Genomic DNA, 16,194 nt, shown 5'->3' with positions numbered 1-16,194 from the left:
GAAGATTCTTTGCCATCTGAACCACAGGGAAGCCCCAGAGAAATGGGAAGCAAGGCAATCATTAAGAAGAAAACTTTGCTGCTATCAATCAGAGCTAGAACCAAGGATTTAAGTCTTAGATTTCTCAGTCGAGCTTCTAATCATTCAGCCATGCATCCTTCCTTAGGTGAAATCTTTGGTCATAGTAACTGGCTAATGACTTAAAGAGAAATGGATGTTAAAAAAGACTAACATTTAAAACTGGAAGAAGTCATTTTATTAATAGATCTTTAGATTTTTAAAAGAGGTAAACATTAAAGGAATCACTTTGAGGAGACTCATGGAGGAGATGAAGTAATGCAAAATCCTACTTAAATTTTTGTTTCCTTATTAAACTACAATGGTGATAAATCACAATGCTAAATAATGACTGAGATCACGAACATTACTAAGCTTTCAGACCAAATTTTAAAATATGTTATTGTTTAAGTCTCCAGACAGCAGTGTGCTATTACTTGAAACTTTGAGCAGCTGCTCTTTCAGGAGAATTGAAGTCAGTGATGATAATGTGTCTCAGAATTCCTTCAGATTGGGGTGATCATGACTAAGGTCTGGGTACTTTGACACTAAATTTGAAAAGCAATTATTTCTTTTAAAGAATATAATGTTCTAAAACCTGGCTAATGAAAGATGAATTTAAATAGCAGCCCAAAACCATTCCAAAGTGTACAAACAAAAGTATATAATGCAATTTCACATCAAGCAAACAATCAACATTTGAAAGCTAGGATTTGTTTCTCCTTGCTTAGGCCAGAACTTTGTAGACAGTGTGACTGTTCAACTTAAAAGATAATTGCTTCCTCTTCAAGGGATTGAATGTACTGGGGATATAAATATGACAAGTGCATGTTTAAGTTCACATTGCAACAAAAGTCAGAGTCTGATTTTACCCTTCCCTTTCTGGAGGCTAAAGCTCAGGTTGTAGGGGGAAAAAGTTGATTGACTGATGAGTGTGACCATAGTGGACCAGTGAAAATGAAATTCATTCAGTTGTGTTTGACTCTTTGCAACCCCATGGACTATGGCCCACCAGGCTCAGTCCACGGAATTCTCCAGGCAAGAATACTGGAGTAGGTTACCATTTCCTTCTCCAGGGGATTTTCCTTACCCAGGAATTGAACCCGATCTCCTTCAATCCAGGCAGAATATTTACCATTTGAGCTACCAGGGACTAGTACTAAAGGCTTAATGAAAGGACTAACCCCATCTGTAAGCACAGTTTACATCTGCAGAAATATCCCAGTCTTTCAGGAAGGTTCATATTATTTTTTTTCCTTACATTTTTCTTATAGTACACTTTACTAAGAGGGATATCAGCCAGGTATTCTTAAATCTGAAATAGTGGATAGAACATGAGCTTTGGATTTAATTATACCCAAGTTTGAATCCTAAATTCCCCATTTTGCTAACTGAGCAAAGATGTTATGTTGAGCAAGATGTTGAGTTTTCTAGTCTTTAAATGGGGGTATGATATCTACTTCTCTGATACAATGTAGAAAAAGCACATGGCATTTAATGGGCCCTCAAAAATGTACACTTTTAAGATCAAAGTTCTTTCTAGGCTTAGTAATACTATCTTTGAATGGTAATTAAATTAATACATATCTGATATTCTGCAAGAATTATACCTGTAGACTACCCAGTCTACAGTAAATTCTTCCTGGAGAAGGGAGACCACAAAGTTGGCAGGCCCCATTCTCACAGATAAAAATTGAGGGCAAAATCCTCAAACAATTTTAACTTAACATATCAGAGGAAGCTGGTGATTAAGAGCACAAGATCTGGAGCTAAAATTTTGGGTTCAAATTCCATTCTGCCATTTATTAGTTGTGTGACTTAGGTCACAGGTTATGTTACTTAACCTATCTGATTCTCAGTTTCTTCACTGGTAAGTGAAGATTATAGAATCTACCTCATAGTATGCTATAGCTGGATCATACCTGCTCAAAAGGATCAATTTTTAATTTTCAGCTACTTTGTGAACAAGAGTAAGTTAAACACAGCTATTATTAAAAATTGAATCATATAAACCTAATATAAAAAAGCTGTATTAAAGAAAAACAGAATAAATATTTAAAACTCTTCACTTTTTCCTAGTACAACCAGCCAAGGACACCAAGAACAAACCTGCAGTCTGACAAAATCAGACTTCTTGGCCCATAGCAATGAGAGATATAACACATCATAGGAATCATGAGGTATCCTCAAACAAAGGAGAAGATGGAATTATAGAACTTTGGAGATGGAGTTGTAAAGTTTAGGTAAAATTTAAGTGAAAGTGTTTTGATAGTCTCTAAGCAGAGCAGAGTTGCATATAATGGTACCAACATCATGTATAGACTGCAAAGTGGACTCAACATCCTGTTTCATTGGAAATATAATACTTCCTCACAATTATTTCTTTTTTGTTATTTCATTGGTTTTCCCAGTGTAAGCTATAGTAAAACCCTTAAAATGTCCATGCACTGTTCTATGAGAGAAGCATAAAGGAGCTGGAGGAGCAAAAGGCATCATAGAAATATGAGATCCTCCCTGCACCCCTTTTCCCACCCTCAGCATTTCTAAGTTTAGAGCACAGGCAAAAAACTGAGGAAGTAAGAAACCTTATATCTTCTCACCATATAGACCAGTAAATTCCCTCCTTCTAGAATCTGGTTCCCTGAACTGGGGTCAACTCTGCTCTGGGGTGAAACTGAGCTTCTGCAATATGGTGTCACGAACTCTATCTTCTCAAATTCCACTGACTGACACGAATCCCACTTCACAGCTAAGCTGGAGAAAATTAAAAAGAGAACATTAGGTAGACTGCTAAGTATTAGCCCCTAAAGGAGCAGAAAGTAGGCCCCATGACACAGAGGGATGGGATGGGGAAGGAGGTGGGAGGGGGGTCCAGAACGGGGGAAAATAAATAAATAAATAAATTGTCATATAAAAGATAAATAAAATAAAATTGTAAAAAAAAAAAAGAAAGAAAGATAGGAAAGGCAACAGTGTCTTTTAATCTAAGTTTGAGTCTTCATGTTGTACAGTAGAGAAACTGTGTGGAGTTTTACAACAGACATACAGTAAATCATCTTAACCTCAGTTATTGTAAGTATTAAATAAGATAACTTGCATAAAAGTGATTGGCATGTGATAGGTGCTGATTTTCCCATTCACTCACTTTTTACCAAATATTGCTACTACTACCTACTGCTACTATTATTTGGATGAAGTTTTGTAATTTTCTAAGCACTTTTATACAACACCCAAGGACACATGATGAGTGAGGATGACAGCTGTGTCTAAAATTTGGGTCTTCAAAGCTAAATATTATAGCAGGATAAAAATACCGCTAATAACTAGTGTTTATTAAATACTTTATATTTGGGGCCATTGGATTAACACTTTCACATTGGTAACCTCCCATCCTTTCAACAACCCTATGATGAGGGAGTTTATTTACTAAATGAAACATTTGGGGCCTACAAAACAAAGTAAAGCTCAGAGTTTGAGGATGTGTCTGTTGGACTAAAGTAATCACTCTTCTATACTGCTACACTGACTCACTAATGCTTTGGTATGAATGAGTTTTGTTCTGCTTTTTCCTGGTAGAAGCAAGGAAGGTCACAACAAATGACTAAAAATAAAGTAGGTAAGGAGCTCTTTTTTTGTGTATTTTTTAAGCCTGGTTATAGTTGTGATATATAAAGTTTGTGCATTGGGGTTTTGATTTGCATTTCTCTAATAATGAGTGATGTTGAGCATCTTTTCATGTGTTTGTTAGCCATCTGTATGTCTTCTTTGGAGAAATGTCTGTTTAGTTCTTTGGCCCATTTTTTGATTGGGTCATTTATTTTTCTGGAATTGAGCTGCAGGAGTTGTTTGTATATTTTTGAGATTAATCCTTTGTCCGTTTCTTCATTTGCTATTATTTTCTCCCAATCTGAGGGCTATATGCAAAACAGAAAAAGAGACACAGAAATACAGAACAGACTTTTGAACTTTGTGGGAGAATGTGAGGGTGGGATATTTCAAAAGAACAGCATGTATACTATCTATGGTGAAACAGATCACCAGCCCAGGTGGGATGCATGAGACAAGTGCTCCGGCCTGGTGCACTGGGAAGACCCAGAGGAATCGGGTGGAGAGGGAGGTGGGAGGGGGGATCGGGATTGGGAATACATGTAAATCCATGGCTGATTCATATCAATGTATGACAAAACCCACTGGAAAAAAAAATAATAATAAAAAAAATTAAAAAAATAAAATAAAATAAAAGTTTGTGCAGAATATTAAAAAAACAAACAATAAACATGTATTTCTGACACAAATATTTGTGTCACTACCATTTTAAGTAACATTTCATAGTATGTTAGTATTATTAATGGACATTTGCAATAACTGAGTCCTACATACGCCAAGCACTCTACTTGGCACTTTGTATTCTTCACATTAAAATAACTTTGTGTGATAGGTATTATTTTCATATTGCCAGTGAAGAAGGAAATTTAAGGAGATTGATAACCTATTCTAAGTCACACTCTTGGGATCAGATATGACTTGATCAAAAATTCAGATATTTAACCATGACTGATACTGCACTGATTCTCCTTGGACTACACACTCAGAATTCTTATTAACAGCAGTAGTCCATGACAAAATGATCATCAACTTTTAAAGCACGATGACCTGCATATAATTAGCAACATGTTATACCTGCATATTAGGTTATCACAGATTATAACCTGGAATTTAGTGTTGCTCAACATTTTCAAATTCTGAGTGGAAAGAGCTTATACGTACAGAGAAGTCTCAAAAGGGGACTGTTTCCTTTGGATGCTTTTCAGTCTATTGCTGGCTTAAGCAAAATCACCAGAGAAAGGTGAATATGGACTAATGAATTACTTTATTTTGACCTGGTATAGCTCAATAATAACTTGTGGGGAAGATCACTTTGGAATTACATGATTCCAATTTACAATAAGCATCAATTACAATAAGCAACATTGTACTTACATCAATTTACAATAAGTAACATTATAAGAAATAGGCCTGAAGAAACCTGTTACTGTGTTTACTGTGAAGATTCTGTTGACGATATCCCTCACAACATACTTTTCAAACGTGCTCATAAAAAGACTAGTTTTCTGATCTTGCCATGCCATGCTCAGTTTCTTCAGTCGTGTCTGACTCTGGGAGCCTATGAACTGTAGCCTGCCAGGCTCCTTTATCTAGGGGATTTTTCAGTCAAGAATACTGGAATGGATTCCCATGCCTCCCTCTAGAGGATCTTCCCAAACCAGGGATCAAACCCCTGTATCCTGCATCTCCTGCATTGCAGACTTTTTTTTTTTTTTTTTTTTTTTTTTGCAGCTGAGCCACTGGGGAAGTCCTTTCTGATCTTAGTAGCTATATCTTTTTCTGATATTAGTAGCAATAGCTCTGCCTCTTAGCAACTGGTCTGTATTTGTTGTTTAGACAATGTGAATCATACAACTGATGGGGTTTCCTTTCTTTGCATTGAAAGCTTAAACTTTTAGAATCTAATTTCTAGTTCATATTTTGCACATGTGAAGAAGTCTTCAGACATTAATTTTTAATGCTAACTGCATTCATTCTTTTTGAAGTCACTGCTGTCTCTTTATTTCCAGGGCCATAAACTCTTTCCAAGCTTCACAGAGTCAGTATGTATAGTCACTGCAACTACGGCATCTACAGTTAGATTGTCTGAGTTTGAATCTACTTTCTGTCACTTACTATGTGAACATGAACAAGGTATTTCCTAACTCTGTACCTCAGTTTCTGCATTTGTTGAGTGAACATAATAGTACTTAACTCCTAGAGTTTTTATGAGTATTATTAATATATTGAGGTAATATATGTAAGATGCTTAGAACAGAGCCTGAAACTCAGTACCACCATGTTGCATAATCCAGAGGGTACCTTTTACACAGAAGGCAGTGTTGCCTCTTAGATCTGGACAGTATGGTGGCTCTGCTGACACATAGTGAGTGTCATATACATATTAGATAGTTACTGTTATCACATGCTACTAAGGCAGAGTTTTATTGGAAAAAATAGAATTTCACCTATTTTGCTGTCTCTGTTTCAACAGAGGAAGGTGGATGCATAAAAACTTGGCTTTCTAAAACGTTCATACATCTAAATAGAGCCAGCTGTAATCCATTTTTGTTTATTTTCTGCTAGGTTAGTGACATGTTAGCAGCATGCAACATCCAAGTATTATATGTAAATACTCTAGGTAGGCCATTTCATCAGACTTGTTTTTCTAACTTTAGACAGCAAATAACAGTATAAGGAAACTTTTCATTTGATATTTACCCACAAACTTTCTTAAAGGTTTTAAATGATTCTAATGAAAGGGTTGTATGGAGTTAGAGTTAACATTTCAGTTTCCTTGTTTTAAATTCTCGTTTCAAATTGAGATGATTTTTAAAAGTTTAAAGTCAAATAAGCATATATTTCCAATGTGCATGCAGCACCCCCATCAATACTACCTTCTTTAATTTGCCTTGTTTCAACTGCAAAACTGCCTGAGAATAATCATCTCAAATGACAGAAACATGAGAATGCAGAAGAAGATTTGGAGTTTTTTTTTTTTTTTTTTAATCATGAATGCCAATATATTAAAATAAAAATAAATATACATATTATTAATTTTAGTGATACAATAGTCCCACTTCAGATGAAAGTGGATTTTAGAGAACAGAATTTTCTGTTTAGAATACACAGAATAGATCTAGTGACTGGTCTCTCAGGTTTGCAGGCAAACACACAAGTCTCATAATTTCCAAAGGATATTCAATTTTTTAGCAAGCAGAGAAGGAAAAGTTATAGTAGAAGGGATCATTGTACTCTCATTCCTTTGGATTAATTGGGTAATCTAAAAGTATTGCACAGGGAGGGGCAAAGGACCATTTGGCTTTACTCTCAGTAAAAATGAACTTTTAATTGGTTGAATGCGAGTTGCTATCTTCAATTTGTTCCTGGCTCATAAATATTAGAATAGTCCCACTGTCTACCTTTTTCAAGATCAGGAGTCAGCAATTGGCTACCTCACTTTTTCAATCAAATTGCCATTTTTTTTCTCCATAAATCTCAAGACCCTTCCACATTGTCTACTCCACTTTCAATAATAGAAAAACCAACAAAGAAGCCAAAATAAAACATTTCAAAGCCAAATTTACCCATAAGTCCAGGGAAACTGCTTAACTCATTGCTCCAAGCCTTAAACTAGGAAACTCTGTGGGAAAATTATTTTAGGTAGGAGTTTTGGTAATTAAATATGATTCCTATCCTAAACTCTCAGAGTAGCATATCAACATCCCATGCCCTCAGGTTCAAAAGAAATAAAGTAAATCAAGGAATCACATGATGTCACCATTTACTTCTGCAATGTGATGCATTTGTTCCTTCTCCAAATATTTATTGATTATTTATTGCATGCAAAACACTGGTCAGCAGACTGAGTTCATGATCTCTGTCTCCTAAGAGTAAAAACAAATCTCACACTTAAAGTTAAGTAGACAATCTGGTTGACTGTTTATTCAATTTTGCTTTAGTTCATTGAAATAAAAAAGCATATAATTGAAGGATATGTTTTCTTTGAAAAGATCTCAGTATGGACCACACTGTGTTCCTCTAAAATTAAATGCCGAAGTCCTAACTTGCGGTTCCTTATAATATAAACTTACTTGGAGATAGGGTCTTTATCAAGCTAAAATGAGGCCACTACAGTTTGCCCCAATTTAATATGACTTGTGTCCTTTAAAAAGAGGAAATTTGGAGACAGGATTATACACAGAAAGAACATTATGTGGGTATATAAAGAGCCACCTATAAACCAAAGAGACAGGCATGGAACAGATCTTTCCCTCACATTCCTCAGGAAGAACCAACCCTGCTGATAGCTTGTGCTCCAGAACTGTTGATACAATGAGTTGTTGTTTAAGCCACCCAGTTTATGGTACTTTGTTACAGAAGCCTGAGTAAACTAATACAATCAGTTCAACAGTTCATGATTATTCAGAAGCCTGTTTTCAACCTATGTATAAGTATATACACAACATATATATATATTCACACACAAACACATAAATACACCTTGAGGAAACTTAAGGCAGAACTAAACAGCTGCCTCTGAAAATGAACACTCCCATTTTATTTTTTATCAAAAATTAATAATGACTAATACTCTAAAAGGATAAAAGCAACTGTATTAAAGAAGTTCAAGAAATGGTTTGTATTATCAATGCTAAATTGCTCGGGACAGTTATTGAAGATCTATGTGAATGTCAAAAGCAGCATTATGAAGAAGAAATTAAATGGAAAAATGCTACAACAGACCCCAGGTGCTGGCTGTTTTGGGAATGGCATTCTCAAGGCTATGTTATTCTCTGGCCCATGTGTAATCCATGCATGGTGGCATGGAAATTTTTAACAGCAAAATTCCAGTCAGCCAAGTGTGTAATTTGAACCCCAGCTGCTCCATAAGGGTAAGAAGAGGGAGAAGGGATACATTTTGCATTGAACTGCAAAATGTTAATGTTACTATAGATTAAATGACTTCTGAGTTATTAGGGGGAGATTCTTTGAGATAGGACTCAAATTAGAAATTATTTTTTTTATCACAGGCTAGCTACATTTCTAAAACAATAATGCAAATATCAGGTATATTTACAAAGCTAAAGTGCAAGTAAACATATCTATAAAATTTAATATGCCTGCATATACATGTCATATGACATTTTATGATTATAATGTTCTTTAAAATGTTGAAAGTTTTGATCTGCGTGTGTGTGTGTGTGTGTGTGTGTGTGTGTGTGTGTGTAGGAAGGTCTTACAATTTCTACTGAAGAAATGCAAGTACATCAGGGAGATCACACTTTATGTTCCTAATCAGTAACCACCAAAATTATTAGTGAACCTTTGAGCTGAAGGGAAGGGAAGAAGTTAAGAATGGATTGAAAGCAATTTAGAATGGTAGGATGAGGTTGATGACACATTATTTATCAAAGAAAATTCCTGAAAGGGACAATATAGGTCAAAGGATACTGAGCAATTGGTGAATTCCAGATAATCTATCACTCAGCAGTCAGAACACATATTGACTTTTCTTGCTTCTTTCTAGGTACACCCCTGCAAAAAGCACCAGGAAGAATATGTTGGAATTGGTTTATCTGACATATTGGTACTGAGTAGGGAGGATGGCAAATAATTTAAGTAGTTTAGAGTTGTTTAGAATTTTCTGAACTTCAGTCTTAAGCTGAAGTCTCATTGCAATATTGCCCTCTGAAATGTTTTCTCACAAATACATTTCTAGCCTAGATGAGAAACTTCATTTAATAATTGTGGATATATTTATCTGTACATGGAATTTTCTGTACCTTATCTAGTTGCAGTAACAAGTTAATATTTTCTTCTTATAGTAATATTATAACTGTCATATATTGAGTACCAAGTAATATTTATTATAAGCACTTCATATTTAATCTTAAAAAAAAAAAAACTCTGCAGGGTAGATGATATTGTTTTCATTTTGCAAAGACCCTGTGGGTATAAGGGTAAAAGTATATGATATAGCTTGGATTCAAACCCAATCAGGTTGAATTCAATGCTGTGCCATTTCATTTACAGTATAAGTGGTTGGATTTGAATTTGTGACCTATTTTTTTTAAATGTGCCCTGCTTTATTTTCTTTTTAACAATTTATATGTAGTCCCTTCCAGAATTCTGTGTTTCAGCAGACTTTACTGAAACATAATTTTTCCTTTGGATTCTTAAATGGAGTATATATTGTCAGCATAAGTTAGGGGACATTAGCCATCCATTTTAAAAACTCAGATGTCTTCCTTCCCAGCTTGTTCCTGGCCTTAGGTCCTCAGTACCCCTCACCCACACCCAGTGGATCACTTCTCATCCCTAATATCTCCAAGGCTCAGAGAGACTACAGTGTGTCTTTGTGCGACATCCCACGAAGGGGCAAAGGTCTGTTGTGTGCCAGTCGGTGCAGCCCTGACCCTGGTCTCCCCACAGCTCTGTTAAGGAGCTGCTATAGCCTGTCAGGATGCCCTGGATGGTGTCAGTGCCAAGCTGGGTGGCCACTGCAGGTCAATGGGGCACTGCTGGGTGGTGGAGCCTGCCTGGGGGCACATAGATCACCTTCAAACTGCCTGGCTATGCCTAGTAATGCCTCTACTAGGACATTAGGCATGTCACCAAGTGCACTCGAGTTCCAGGTAATTGCTGGCAGTCACTATGATGTAGTTTGTCAGTCTGGAGATCCTTATCACAATGCATTATACAAAGTGAAGAAACAGCCTTATAAATGGGACATACAAATTTTGCATCAAGGATGAACATTCTGCTTTCACACATAAAAATGTGTGTTTTGATTTTGAAGTTGGAAAACACCCACCTTTGTTTCCTAGTGATAGCTGAGTCAGTGCTCTCAGCCAGATGGAATCTGCCTGTGCTTCAATTCAAGAAACTTTATACATCTGTGTCTCTTTTTCTGTCTTGCATATAGGTTATCATTACCAATGTTTGGCAAAAATCACTATGATATTGTAAAGTAATTAGCCTCCAACTAATATAAATATATGAAAAAGAAAAAAAGAAACTTTAAATTCTGTCATCGACTTTCAGACTCATTTCCTTTTGAGAGAAGTTCAAGGCCTAAGCCAACCAAGGATCTAAATGGCCTTGGATTGTAGAGGCCCGCATTCTTCTGGTAGTTAGCATAGGGCAGGTATTTCTTCTGAAAAGTTTTTTTCTCAGATAAAAGAACTACTAGTGTTGGATCATAATTAGTGTTTGAGAATTGATGCCCCCTAACCACTGGACTGTTGCTGACCTTTAATTTTAGTTATGGAAGAACTTAATATTGGCAACATTTTTAAAAAACCTTATTTATAAACTTGTTTGTGGGGGATGTACAGTGTATAGCCTCAAACTTTGGAAAGGACACTCTTTTTATTTGCACAGGTAGAAAAAAACTTTGGGACTTATTTTGGGCTATTCATAAATTCAACACCAAAGGTTTACTCTTTTCTTGGTTGTTTATTCTGTACACTAAACTTTGGTATTTTTATTCCTTTTAGCCATTTAAAAGTATTTTAGAGTTTGTGCATATTTTTAAAACCTCAGATTTAATGTCTAAATGTATTGTGAAGGAAGATATTTGACTTTTAACTATTTATACAAAATAAAACTTTGTTTTTAAGGAAACTGAATGTGATTAATTATTAATTAAGCCCAATTCTCCACTGATTAATTTTATGTGGAAAACTGATCACAGAAATGTTATTTAATATTGATACAATTTTAAGTTGACACATCATGGTTTATTTCTAACAAGCTTAGAAAATGTCACATTTTTGTTTCAGGAGGTTTATTCCATTATTTATAACAAGATATATTTTTTATTCATAAAGACATTCTTATCAAACAAAAAATAGTATGTTTAAATAAAATATCAGAGCTTATACAAGCCTGAAAATCAGATTGTTATAACAGGTAGAATATTTACAGGATAAAATTTAAGACACTTCAGTGGGGGGCAAATGAATGAAAACAATTTTATTGAGTTATCTGCACACATCACCTTTTCCGTATTTTTACCAAGAAAGAGGTGATCTGTTTCATTTTAACAATGTAATTGACTGGTTCTTGCTGTCATGTGAATTTCATGTCTTTAAGTAATTACAGTTAAAATTCAGAGCTGTAATGTAATATTAGTATAGTAAAAGTGCCATACACTTTATCTTCAAGGGTGTGATGCACTGAGAAGTTAGTTTCTTTGTATTTTTTCTTTTCCTTTTTTGTCTTACACTTGTAATTTCTACAGTCTCTGGTTAGCAGCCATAAGATGATCTAAAAATTTAGATGATTGTGTGTGATTTTTATTTGATAATCCCTACTGACTCTGATGTAATTAATGAGTATTAAATAATGCATATTTTGTACTATAAGGTTTTCATTATGTCTGCATTTTAAAACATATAGATAGAACCGATTGAATTAAGACTTTGTTCCAAGTATTATGGAATAGAATATGAGATGATGTAAAAAACTATAGGTGTTTAAAGCTTTTCTGCTGTTAAAAATAATTTGCAACTGCTTTTTGTCCTGCTTCTCTCCCTCACCTAAAGTGCTGAATACTAACTGTCATATTGTAGAAACTTTGATATGTGTACTATAGTACACTGATGGGATAGCACTTACTGCTACCAACTAGAAGTTAGTTCTAAGTTATCTTTAAAAGCATGTACACTTCAGCATGTAGGAACAAAATAAAATCAAGTGTTCTGGCTTCTTATTTTCTAATACTACAGTGTATCAAGGAGAGAAAATGTTTTCAAAATTTAATTCTAAAATTTTGAGGACAAAATAGCTTTCTCTTAAACAATATTATTCAATGAATTCAGTTCATTTCAGTCGATCAGTCATTTCCAGCTCTTTGTGACCCCATGGACTGCAGCGTGCCAGGCTTCCCTGTCCATCACCAAATCCTGGAGCTTGCTCAAATTCATGTCCGTTGAGTCAGTGACCCCATCCAGTCATCTCATCCTCCATCATCCCCTTCTCCTCCTGCTTTCAATCTTTTCCAACATTATGGTATTTTCCAGTGAGTCAGTTCTTCGCATCAGGTGGCCAAAGTATCAGAGCTTCAGCTTCAGTATCAGTCATTCCAATGAATATTCAGGACTGATTTCACTTAGGATTGACTGGCTGAAACCCCTTGCAGTCCAAGGGACTCTCAAGAGTCTTCTCCAACACCACAGATCAAAAGCATCAAAGCAGTGCTCAGCTTGCTTTATAGTCCAACTCTCACATCCATACATGACTACTGGAAAAACCACAGCTTTGACTTGATGGACCTTTGTTGGCAGTAATGTCTGGGCTTTGTAATATGCTGTCTAGGTTGGTCTAAATTTTTCTTCCAAGGGGCTAGTGTCTTTTAATTTCATGGCTGCAGTCACTATCTTCAGTGATTTTGGAGCCCAAGAAAATGAAATCTGTCACTGTTTCCATTTTTTCCCCATCTATTTGCAATGAAGTGATGCAACTTGATGCCATGATCTTTGTTTTTTGAATGTTGAGTTTGAAGCCAACTTTTTCACCCTCCTCTTTCACTTTCACCAAGAGGCTTTTTAGTTCCTCTTCACTTTCTGCCATAAGGGTGATGTCATATGCATATCTGAGGTTACTGATATTTCTCCCAGCAATCTTGCTTCCAGCCTATGCTTCATCCAGCCCAGCATTTCTCATGATGCACTCTGCATATAAGTTAAATAAGCAGGGTGACAATATAGAGGCTTGATGTACTCCTTTCTCTGAATTTAAACATTTATGCAGATTTATCTATTGGGGATCTTGTATTGAAGTTGTCCTGCAATTTTACAAATGCCCATCTATATTTAGATTTCAAATTTTTAAATACTGTTAACATGATTAATAAGCATGTTGTTTTAATTGTTGTTATTGTCACCCAATCATGTCTGACTCTTTGCAACCCCATACCAAGCTTCCTTGTCCATCACAATTCCCCAGAGTTTGCCCAAGTTCATGTTTATCACATTAGTGATGCCATCCAGCCTTCTCATCCTCTGATGCCCTCTTCTCCTTCTGCCCTCAATATTTCCCAGCATCAGGAACTTTTCCAGTGAGTCATCTGTTCACATCAGATGACCAAAATACTGGCATTTCAGCTTCAGCCTCAGTCCTTCCAGTCAATATTCAAGGTTGATCTCCCTTAAGACTGATTGGTATGATTTCCTTGCTGTCCAAGGGACTTTCAGGAGTCTTCTCTAGCACCACAATTCAAAGCCATCAATTCTTTGGTGTTCTGCCTTCTCTACAGCCCAGCTCTCACAACCATATGTGCCCACTGGGAAGACTACAGCTTTGACTATAGAGACCTTTGTTGGCAGAGTAATGTTTCTTCTTTTCAACACACTGTCTAGGTTTGTCATCATGTTTTTGCCAAGAACCAATCATCTTCCAATTTCATGACTTCAGTCACCGTCCACAATGATTTTGGAGCCCAGGAAGAGGAAATCTGTCACTACTTCCTTGTTTTTCCCCTCCACTTGCCTTGCAGTAATGGGGCCAGATGCCATGATCTTAGTTTTTTACTATTTAGTCTTAAGTCAGTTCCTGCACTCTCTTCCTTCACCCTCATCAAGTGGCTCTTTAGTTCCTCTTTGCTTTCTGCCATTAGAGGGATATCATCCACATATCTGTGGTTGTTAATGTTTCTCCTGCCTATCTTGATTCTAGCTTGTAACTCATCCAGCCCAGCATGTCTCATGATGTGCTCAGCCTATAGGTTAAACAAGCAGGGTGACAACAGACAGCCCTGTCTTACTCCTTTCTCTATCTTGAATCAATCAGTTGTTCCATACAGGGTCCTAGCTGTTGCTTCTTGACCCACATACAGGTTTCTCAGGGGACAGTTAAAATGGTTTGATAATCCCATCTCTGTAAGAGCTTTCCACAGTTTGTCGTGATCCACATAGTCAAAGGCTTTAGCTTAGTTGATGAAACAGGGATAGATGATTTTCTGAAATTCCCTTGATTTCTCTGTAATCCAGTGAAAGCTAGCAACTTGATCTCTAATTCATGTTTCTTTCCTAAACCCAACTTGGATGTCTGGAAGTTCTTGATTTGCATAATGCTGAAGCTTATCATGCAAAATTTTAAGCATGACCTTACTAGCATCTGAGATGTTAATAAGCATGAGCATATGTTAAATGTCCTTCTCTGGTTGCCTGTCTGCTCTATTGTGTTCAGTTATTTACACCATACTTAAGTGCAGTCGGGTATCATCAGTATGTTGAGTTTGGCATAGATGATATAGTTATTTAATCTGTGCTTATCATAATGTCAAGATGTTAGACTATTACCACAAATAACTTGTAATGAAATTATTGAGATATATTGGGTTGGCCAAAAGATTCATTTGGGTTGTCTATAACATTTTATGGAAAAACCTAAACAAACTTTTTAGCCAACACAACAGCATTTTTTTTTTCAAATTATCACTGTTCAGTTCAGTTCAGCCATTTCCAACTCTTTGCAATCCCATGGACTGCAATGCCATCCAACCATCTCATCCTCTGTCATCCCCTTCTCTTCCTGCTTTCAATCTTTCCCAGCATCAGGGTCATTTCAAAATTCAATTCTTCATATCAGGTGGCCACAGTATTTGGGCTTCAGCTTCAACATCAGTCATTCCAATGAATATTCAGGACTGATTTCCTTTAGGATGGACTTGTTGGATCTCCTTGCAGTCCTAGGAACTCTCAAGAGTCTTCTCCAACACCACAGTTCAAAAGCATCAATTATTCATCCAACCTGGGCTGGTGATCTCTTTCACCCTTGATAATATACATGTTTCGATGTTACAAAAAAAAAAAAAAAAAAGCATCAATTATTTGGTGCTCAACTTTCTTTACGGTCCAACTGTCACATTCATGCATGACTACAGGAAAAGTCATGGCTTTGACTAGATGGATCTTTGTTGGAAAAAGAACTCTTTATTAAAAAGTAAAGCTTTTTAATAAGGTGTCTGAGTTGGTCATAGTTTTTATTCCAAGGAGTGAGTGTCTTTCAATTTCATGGTTGGAGTCACCCTCTGCAATGATTTTGGAGCCCAAGAAAATAAAGTCTGTCACTGTTTCCATTGTTTCACCATCTATTTGCCAACCCAGTCTCATGACTGGATTCCATGATCTTTGTTTTTTGAATGTTAAGTTTGAAGTTAAATTTTTCACTCTCCTCTTTCACTTTCATCAAGAGGTCTCTTTGTTTTCTCCCATAAAGGTGGTATCATCTGCATATCTGAGGTTATTGATAATTCTCCCAACAATCTTGGTTTCAGCTTATGCTTCATATAGCCTGGCATTTATCATGCTGTTCTTTGCATATAAGTTAAATAAGCAGGATGACAATATACAGCCTTAATGTACTCTTTTCCCAATTTGGAACCAGTCCACGGTTCCATGTCCAGTTCTAACTGTTGCTTCTTGGCCTGTATACAAATTTCTCAGGAGGCAGGTCAGGTGATCTGGTATTCCCATCTCTTGAAGAATTTTCCAGTTTGTTGTGATCCATACAGTCAAAGGTTTTGGCATAGTCAATTAAGCA

General features: G+C 36.1%; 1 pseudogene; it reads left to right on the top strand.

The window, feature by feature from the left end:
- Positions 1–10,108: 10,108 nt before the first annotated feature.
- On the top strand, positions 10,109–10,850 carry LOC122688965 (annotated as a pseudogene).
- The last annotated feature ends 5,344 nt before the right edge of the window (positions 10,851–16,194 follow it).

The sequence above is a fragment of the Cervus elaphus genome, chromosome X, assembly GCF_910594005.1.
Source record: "Cervus elaphus chromosome X, mCerEla1.1, whole genome shotgun sequence".
NCBI lineage: Eukaryota > Metazoa > Chordata > Mammalia > Artiodactyla > Cervidae > Cervus > Cervus elaphus.
Note: the sequence above shows the minus strand (reverse complement) of the source record. Positions and strands in the feature narration are given on the sequence as shown.